The sequence below is a fragment of the Triticum dicoccoides genome, chromosome 7B, assembly GCF_002162155.2.
Source record: "Triticum dicoccoides isolate Atlit2015 ecotype Zavitan chromosome 7B, WEW_v2.0, whole genome shotgun sequence".
Lineage (NCBI taxonomy): Eukaryota > Viridiplantae > Streptophyta > Magnoliopsida > Poales > Poaceae > Triticum > Triticum dicoccoides.
The window spans coordinates 204,105,325-204,114,577 of record NC_041393.1 but is presented as its reverse complement, the minus strand read 5'-3'; the positions used below and the strand labels follow the sequence as shown (position 1 = coordinate 204,114,577).

Genomic DNA, 9,253 nt, shown 5'->3' with positions numbered 1-9,253 from the left:
GAAATATATTAGATGATCAAAAAGAAAATTTGGAGCATTGTGATCAAAGCATAGAACAATGATTTTAATTTGCAAGTCGGTATTATATTAGCATGCCATTTACCTAAGCTTGAAACGAAGGAAGGCTATTTTTATTTCTTTGACCTGAAAGGCTATGTTTCTGGTTTCTTAGAGGTGGCAACACTTGACTTTCATGGCTACAGAAGATTGTCACCTTGTTGATTTCATACAATCTTACAATATATTTTCAAGTTAACGATGAACCTTCTTTCTTGATCAATCAAAGAAAGCTGAAGACTGATAACATGATAACAAACATAGCATCTATATATAAAGAATGCATAGTTAGTTAAGATCATTGGCTACAAAATTGTAAGGACATTGTACAACACTGAAAAAATGAGAGCGCTTTAACGACTGCTTGCACCCATTCTCATGTTTCAAGTACAAGTTTGAACTGGCACTGTAGTACAAAGATTGCTTCAAAATGGATGATGGTCCTATATTTGTTGTTTTATCTTTGTTTTCGACTATTAAGCACAACATGCAAAATATATGTCAGTTAATCTAGGCAGAAAACGAAAAGTAAACTACAGATTAATGCATTAGAAGAAAATATGGAGATCACGCATGAGAATTTCATTTGACTATATATGTAACATACGCCTATCTAAAACAACACATAAATAAAAATAAAATAAGACTGAAGAGACTGTAGGATACTGACTGGCTGGTAAGACGACTGAGTGTGACTTGCTCATGCATCATTTTCTTGAATATCACTTAAGCATCAATAGAGAAACACGTACCTGAGAATGAGAAAATTGAGATATCCGGTAAATATGAGTGGTGGTAGCTTTCTCATGCATTATTAGAAACAAGATCAACAAAGCATCATTAGAGAGACTATCATATTTAGTTTGGACAAAGATGAATTGCAGCAGATCATGCAGCCCAATTGTTCAAAAAAAATGGTAGATCATGATGGCACACCTTGCTGCGCCCATCCACTTTACAATAGATTGATAGTATTTTTTGTAATGTACGACAACACAAAACATGCAAGTTATTTTGGATTTCATCTCCATAAGAGTGGCTAAGTTTTGACGTTTGCTCACCAGGCTTATCTCAACCGTCCTCCTTTACCCACACTTGGGACCTGCTACGTCGAGACAACATAGGCGGAGTTACAAAACATGCAAGTCAAATTTTCATAAAGTTGTTGTAAAGTAGTGCGGTAGTGGGAGAGGATATCCTATGGGATTGAACTTGGTTCGAGCTAGCCACAAGTGTGTAAACCTTCAATTAGGATAGTTAATGGTAAATGTGTGTGTTGTGACAGATGCCCATATGTACAATCTAAGATATAGGGGAATTTAGGAATTCAATCCAATAGATTTGTTGCATAAGTTCTAAGTTAGATGGTTGTAGCAAATGGGAACAGAATGATGCCAATCTTTTTACTGAAGCCAGTTGGGCTAGTTAAATAACAAGTCCTCCCTACAATGTAGCAAATGTAGCACAGTTTATGTACTGGACATCATGGCTTCAGGTTTTGTTATCGAGCCACTGAGCCGCAAAAATAAATAGAGTATAGTACAAAATTTGCAGTTCAAAATGGGTGAGTTTATGGCCTCCAATAATAATAATTTAATTGAGTTGCTTCAGATATAATGGCCCAGAAGTTCAACACAGAAGCCACAATGTGTTGTTAGCTCCAACATGGAAGTAAATATCATCAATGTGTCATGCCGCTTGGTGATAAATTTCATATGAGAAGTCCCTTTTAGCTTTCTTCGCAACAGGTTATTGTTCTAAACATCAGCATGTAAGATAGTTTATTAAAGTGATGCCGAGTATACCATCAATTTATGCAATTTCCTAAATCAAATGAAAGAAAAGTAACTTACGCGGAAGTATCAAACTAATCGTCCCGCTCACTCCGCACCTGGCCAGGTGATTAACATAATCAGAACATGGGGAAAGGGTATTTTCTCTTGCATGTTGCACGACCAGACAGAGAAGAAATTAGTGGCTACCCATGTACATGAAAAAGAACATAAACACAATCACCGTCTGCCATTACAAAGCACTGGAGACACCAAACATAAGATACATATCACTCCTCTCTCGTTGCACTACAGGAGTAGATGATTAGAAGTCAACACCAAGAAAAACATGAAGCATCTTATTTGGATTTTGATCTAATGAACCATGCAACTGTGGAGTAATAAGTAGGAGCAAACGTCAAGATTACCTATTTGATGTGTTTATTAGAGAGAAGTGAACTGACCATATGTGTTCTTATATACATGATGTAATAGCATTTTCCTGCCATTGCAAACACTTTGAGGAGAAAAAGTATAAAGGTTGAACAGTGATCGGAAGGTCACACTACATCAAGGATCAGACCGGTAAGTCGCTTGTGTGAGCCGGCATCAATTCATCCTCTAAACATCAAAACATCAAGGGCGTTTCTTACACATTCCAATATAGTTTTCTAATTAACATGTTCCATACAGTAGCATGATAATAATGAATAGCCCAGGAACATACTCCCTCCGTCCGGAAATACTTGTCATCAAAATGAATAAAAGGAAATGTATCTAGACGTATATTAGTTCTAGATACATCTCTTTTTATCCATTTTGATGACAAGTATTTTCGGACGGAGGGAGTATAATTTAAGCAACCATGTAGCATATAAACATTGATGGTAAAATGTGTAAGGATGATGCGTGGATTAATTACCTGTATAAAAGCCATTTCAGATTACGAACTGCTGAATAGAGAATCCCAGTACCAAGCTCCAAGATGCACCCAAATCAATCGAGTAGGGACAGCCTGAACATCACCTGTAAGTAGAATTTTTGGCACTGGATCACACATGAACTGAAAAGAGGAAACCTACCAGAGCATCATGCTCAAAGATGTTATGCTGCCGAGAGTGGAGGGGGTGAGCAAAGAGTGGCAGGGGAGGAAGCATATATAGATGTACGTACCTCTGTACCCCATAGGCAGCCTGAAGGATCGGCACATCACCCGCCATGAATGTGCGCTCAGAAACTGAAGTATGATTCAAGTCTCGTGGAGCAATTTCGATCAGCTGAGGCGTCGGCCTTTATCGATCGTATCCCTTCCGTTTCTCCCTCGAAACCCAATCGACGGTGTCGCCTGGATCGAGCGCCCACCGAGTCACGCGCAACGCGTTCGTCAACTGGATCCCCTCTCGCACGACAGCTCGATCCAGATCGCCCGCGTCGGCTGGATCGATCGAACGCGTCGCTTGCATCACGCGCACCTTGATTCCTCTGTCACCGATGAAACCATGACCGATCCCCTCCTCTGTATCGACCGCCGTGTGGAGCGCTGTTTTTTGGGAGATGGGGACGGGAGCTTAGCACGGATTGTTATGGACCGCCGTTCGCTAGCTAAATGGGATGGGTAAGCAGCCCAGATTGATGGGCTAAGGTCCAGTTAACCACATTGCATGGATTTTTCCACAGGAGTAGCCATCCCGAGGACAGCTAGCCCACTTAGCGATTGATTGCTGGGAGATGCAGCGATCGGACGAATGAAAACGATCTGTAGATGAGATCTGAGGGCCAAAATTACTGAGGCGCTGAGAGAGCTCGCTTTAGGCTCGATTTTACTGTCCTTAATATCTACAAGGGTTGTATGAAGAGCAAGAGCCAAGTGTTTGGTTCAAGCAAAGAAGTATCGGCCAAGAGGACGAGGGACAAGGACGAGGACTCCGAGTAAGGTGGCAGTGTCGTTGCTCATGGTGGTTCTAATGCAGTGTCTACCGGAGTAGTTGCAAAGTTTAATTTCAGGTGTGCTTAGTTTAATTTGAGGGGTGTGTTGTGCTAAGCCCCCAGCAGAACTATGGTATGTTTCTTCTTGTTACTTTAACTCTTCAGTACGTACATACTAGTATTTCTTACATTTCGTCTTTAAGTTGGTATAGTACTACTACTGGTTTTTCACATTATATACGTACAATATATATGGCCAACATCATATAGCCAGCAGTTTAGTTGTCAAATAATTTCAGGGTGCTTAGTTTTGTCAAAGAATTCCAGGGTGCTTAGTTTTATTTGAGGGGTGGGTTGTGCACTTGTGCTGGACACCATTATTGTACTAGCCTTTTTAATAGTACTATATGCATAATTTGGCGACGAGCGCTCTCTATATGTATCACCTTTTTTTAATTTCAAGTTTTGCTCCATGGTGCAATCCATCGATACTACTACTATACAAAAGTGGAGTATATAAATTTTTTTAAAGGCTAGAGGGCGGGGCAGTCTAGCTTGGTCGGTTTCACGAGAGGCGAGGGCCTTTGTGATTTGATGGCTCATTACTGCTGTCAAATCGAATAGTACTGCGTCGCCTGCTGCACGCCCGACGCCTCAATTAAATCCCTCCGTTAAACCGCATGCAAACCGAGAATCCTACTCCGGCCACACGTCTGTTCATGAGCGGGCCAGAATTAAACGCAACACCGGCCGAGCTCCTCCCGTCCGCCCTCAGTTTAAACGAGGCTAGATGTCGGCCAAGCTCCTACCGTCCGCCCTCTATTTACACGAGGCCAGACAGACAGCGGGCAAGAATCGCACCCCTCCGCCGCTCCCCCATCTCCTCCTTCACCATTTTCTCCACTCTTCCGATGGCTTCCGAGGAGCCGTTCTCCGGCATATTACCTGGCTGGGTGGCCCGCCGAGCCCTCCGGATGCGGGCGAGGCCGCTTGGTGCTTCACCAACCTTGCTTGGCCGGACGGAGCCAGTTGCCGCCCCAAGCAGGCGCGTGGTTCAGCAACTCGCCGCTCTAGTTTAGCTCGATGAGGAGTGGGGAGTTGCTCCATGCCGGCATGGCGGGGAGCATGCTGGTACGGGCGTCGTTGCTGCCGCGTCGTACCGCGCCACCAGTGTCTGCGGTGGCCGTGCCTCCTGTGTCTGTGGGCACGCCTCCCGTGCCTGCGGCAGCGCCATGCAGGCAAAGACAGAAGCCGGGTGCATGGAGAGCGATGAGTCGGTGGCCAGTTTCTCTGTGTCCGCCACCATCATCGAGGAGAAGTAGAACACGGGAGGCCACCGCCACTTGGGACCAATGAAGGCCACCACCGAGGCAACGAATGACCATTCAGGTGGTTCCTTTGATGCTTCGTATTTTCCGAGGACCTTCGTCGACCCCGCAAGTGTCTGACGGACATGAGGAAGACAAAGGGATCTGCAGGCGGCCATTTATATTATGTTCTCCCTCTGCAGCTGGCGGGAAATATTTTTTCTAAGAATTGATAAATTGTATGTATCTATAACTAAAATAAGTCTAGATACATCCATTTCTAGGATAAGTATTTTCGGACGGAGGGAGTATTAATTATACCAAGAGAGCCATATTGGCACCGCTTGGTTCATGTAAATGTAATGAAGTCCATCATGTTTATATGAAGATCCGGCTTTTTTATCATGCTTATATGAAATTAGTCCGTATTTGCACGAATTTCATCTGGTTGGTTAGAGATGTAAAAATGTATGCCGCTGGCTTTGATGTCGTCCTCCGCGGAAGGAAGCGGGAGGAAATTTGCCGGCTGCCGTTGGAGATGCTCTTATGCTAGAAATAATAGAGTGACATCCAATCCATTTGAGTTAATTGCATGTATGATTGTCCCTCTATAAAAAGTTAATTTCATGTACAGTGTACACGTGACGTGCAGGGTGGCTACAGCTTCGTACAGAAAGTTAAAAAGAAACAAGTCCATCCTTAATCTTGTATTCTAAGTACTTTGTAGGTTCCACTGTCAGTACAGTAGCGAAAGAAGTATATATTAAATAAGTAATATATAATATAAAAATCTAAAGTTAAAAGACAGAATTCGAACTCATGTCATCGCGTTGCGATCATCCGGCCCTAACCAGCCCAGCACATTTTTGTTGTAGACAATGCTGGAGATATATCTCCATGTCTACTCCTATACTCCATTCGTTCCTAAATATTTTTATTTTTTAGATTTCAAATCGACTACCACATACGGATGTGTATGTAGACATATTTAGAGTGTAGATTCACTCATTTTGCTCTGTATGTCTATTCAGGAAGGGGTCAGATTTGTCCTTCATTTATTTATGAGGTATCCAGATGGCACTACACCGCCAAGAAAAGAGGGTAACATCAAAATTATGGACTACTTTTTTGAGTATGTTGGTAAGGTCCGGTCATAGTCACTTGTTGAAATCTCTAAAAAGACAAATACTCCATCCAGAAATACTTGTCATCAAAATGGATAAAAGGAAATGTATCTAGACGTATTTTAATTTTAGATACATCTCTTTTTATCCATTTTGATGACAAGTATTTTCGGACGGAGGGAGTATTTAGGAACGGATGGAGTAGAAAACAAAGTTGGTGATAATGGTGTGCGTGCCATCATGCAATATAGGCCGTCGGATTTATATCTAACCGGTATGAAAGAAACTATGGCAATTTTGCAAAAATATACCCACACGCCTCTCCACGCTCACAAATAAGGCCTTCCCTCGTTCAGTCTTTTCTCTCACAAGATAAACTACTCATACAAATGCATCTTGATGTTCCGTGCAATGCACGGGCAGCTAGCTAGTTTCTTTTAAAATTGGTTCTGCGGTAATTGGGTTGAAGTGATATATTTTATGTCTGCCCCGAATGATTTCAGATTCACTAGTAGTAAAAAAGAAAAGGTTGCCTTGTTAATTAACAGAAAACAGGGTGAAAACTATCACATGAGGCCGGTAAAAACAAGGCACACTGGGTTCAGCATCATCATCACTACAGTTGTGCGCGCGCGAGAAGTCTACATATCGAGGGGGCTACCGAGCGAGGCACCGAGACACAATGTTTGAGAGAGAAACCAATTGACAGATTATGATCAGATTGAGTTGTCACCCTTCTGCTGTCATTGTGGGGGGGGGAGAGAAAGACGTATCAAGAGTGTGCGCGGTAGGCACAGAGGCACAACTAGCGAGTGTGTGTGTGTGTGTGTGTGTGTTTGAAAGAGGAGTAGATAGATTATTATCAAGATCGATGTGCCACCCTACTCCTTCGGTGTCGGGTAGTGTGTGTGTGTGTGTGTATGTTTGAGAGAGAAGCCAGTCGGTAATTAGTATCAAGATCGAGGTGTCACCCTACTCCTTCGGTGTTGGGAAGTGTGGGTGTGTGGGTGTGTGTGGGGGGGGGCAGTGACACTCACATATCTCTACTCTTCTAAAAAAACAGAGTTGGTGATGATGGTGTTCCTGCCATCCTGCAATTTAGTCATCCGATTTATATCCGACGGATAGGAAGGAAACTATGGCAATTTTGCAAAAAGATACCCACACCCCCTCTCCACATTTGCAAATAAGGCATTCCCTCGTTCATCCTTTTCTCCCACAAGATAAACTACTCATACAAATGCATCTTGATGTTCTGTGCAACGCATGGGCATCTTACTAGTAGGGAGAAGGAGTTTGTGTGACACATATCTAGCTATATTAAGGGATAGGTAGATAGCATTTGTGCGTGGCATACTTAAAGCATCATAAAGAGAAACAAACGGTGTGCATGCAAGTGCCAAAAAAATGAAGCGAGAAACAATGTGCGTGGGGCCGCGCGCCGCGGTGTGTGTGTGTGTGTGTGTGTGTGTGTGTGTTTGTGTGTGTGTGTGTAAGAGAGAGAGAGAGAGAGAGAGAGAGAGAGAAATCTCAAAACAAAAGGTGCTCTGTTGGAATCCCATTGTATGTATTCATATGGTTCCGGAACTCGAGTTAACCTTAGTCATATGTGTGAGAGACATTATTATACTTTGAGACACTAGTGGCTGTGGGTGGGCGGAATTAAAGGGGTGGGCGTTTTAGACAGAGAGAGCATGTGTGTTTCTGTGTGAGAGACTTGTAGGACGGGGTAGAAAGACGAATTTAACCTTGACGGAGGGAGAGAAATACATGAAGTGCGCGTGTGTGATTCCAATGCCCACAAGGAAATGAGATATGTATGCGTGTGAGAGAGATTGAACAATTCATTCACGTATCACTATCTAGCGATCGTGGACGTGCATCGCTTGAACATAAGTCAATATCTTCTTCGTATCATGGCCAAATGTAGAATTTTGATTCAACGCTATAAAGATTGGACACTCACATATCACATTTTTTTTCTATTTAAATAAACCTTTTCAGTTGTGCATGCCAAAGTTATAGTGATGTTTCTTCACACAACCAATGTAGCTATCATGTACATGCACCATTGTTACTCTTGCATTCAAATTCATTAGTCTTGGATGATTTAAGTTTCTATTTTGAAGTAATATATATAATATTCATATATGAATTCAATGGGTACGCAATTTATGAAATGGAGGCTATGTAATCATATGAGGTAACACTTTTAAGTAGCGGACTACAATATCCATTTCTTTGTGTGCGCCTCTACACTAACACGTCAATGATTATGTTTAAAGTAAATAACTAATGGCACTAAATTATCTATTTACACGAGAAATACATAGGCTGAGCGTTTGATCCCTTTTTTCGTGAACACGCCACCACCCGTACGATTGGCCGCGCCTGTGTGAACGTCCAAGTTATCGGCGCATCATCCCGAGTTATTGTCTTTTTTCTGGGGTGGACTTCACACCAGTTATTAACTGATGATGTGTGCCCCATGTACACAGTCTAGCATGACCTTCCCGCCAGCATGGTCCAAAATTAGTTGAAACTGAATACGAACAATCCCGCGGACGACCAAATCTCCCGCCTCCTTCTAAAATTTTGGCCACCTTAGTCTTTAGCATGCGAGATTTCCCTTTTGTCCTTGGTGCACGAAGACCAACAGTTACAATACCGCCCTCATCTACATAATAGGTCGGGGCTGCTTTGGTAACTTCCGGTTCCACCCACTACACGACACCCTCATTTCCTCTCCCCCTCCCGCAAAAACGACTAACTCCACAGCACCAGAGCATCTTACATCACGCCGTCCGTACTTCATCGCCCTTTCTCCCCTCCCCTCTCAAAACCCTGGACTGCTCATCCACCGGCGTACCATAGCCCATTCACTGCTAGCGGCGTCCACCTCGCCGGATCTGCTTCTGTGGCCGCATCTACCCCTCCCACCTCCCCTAGAAAGAAGTAGACTGCTCATCCACCACTGTACCACAGCCCATTCAGTGCCGGCCTTGTCCACGGCGCCGGATCCGCTTCTCCAGTACTCTCGTCAACCGCCGCACATCTACAGCGGCTC

At 43.3% G+C, this 9,253-nt stretch overlaps 1 long non-coding RNA gene across 1 annotated transcript; it reads right to left on the bottom strand.

The window, feature by feature from the left end:
- Positions 1 to 306: 306 nt before the first annotated feature.
- LOC119336020 lies at positions 307 to 3,401 on the bottom strand. The gene is made up of 5 exons (XR_005162159.1): positions 3,003 to 3,401; positions 2,752 to 2,855; positions 1,911 to 1,948; positions 1,119 to 1,159; positions 307 to 809 (listed from the first exon to the last, which is right to left on the bottom strand). It is a non-coding gene; the product is annotated as an uncharacterized LOC119336020 (long non-coding RNA).
- Positions 3,402 to 9,253: the final 5,852 nt, after the last annotated feature.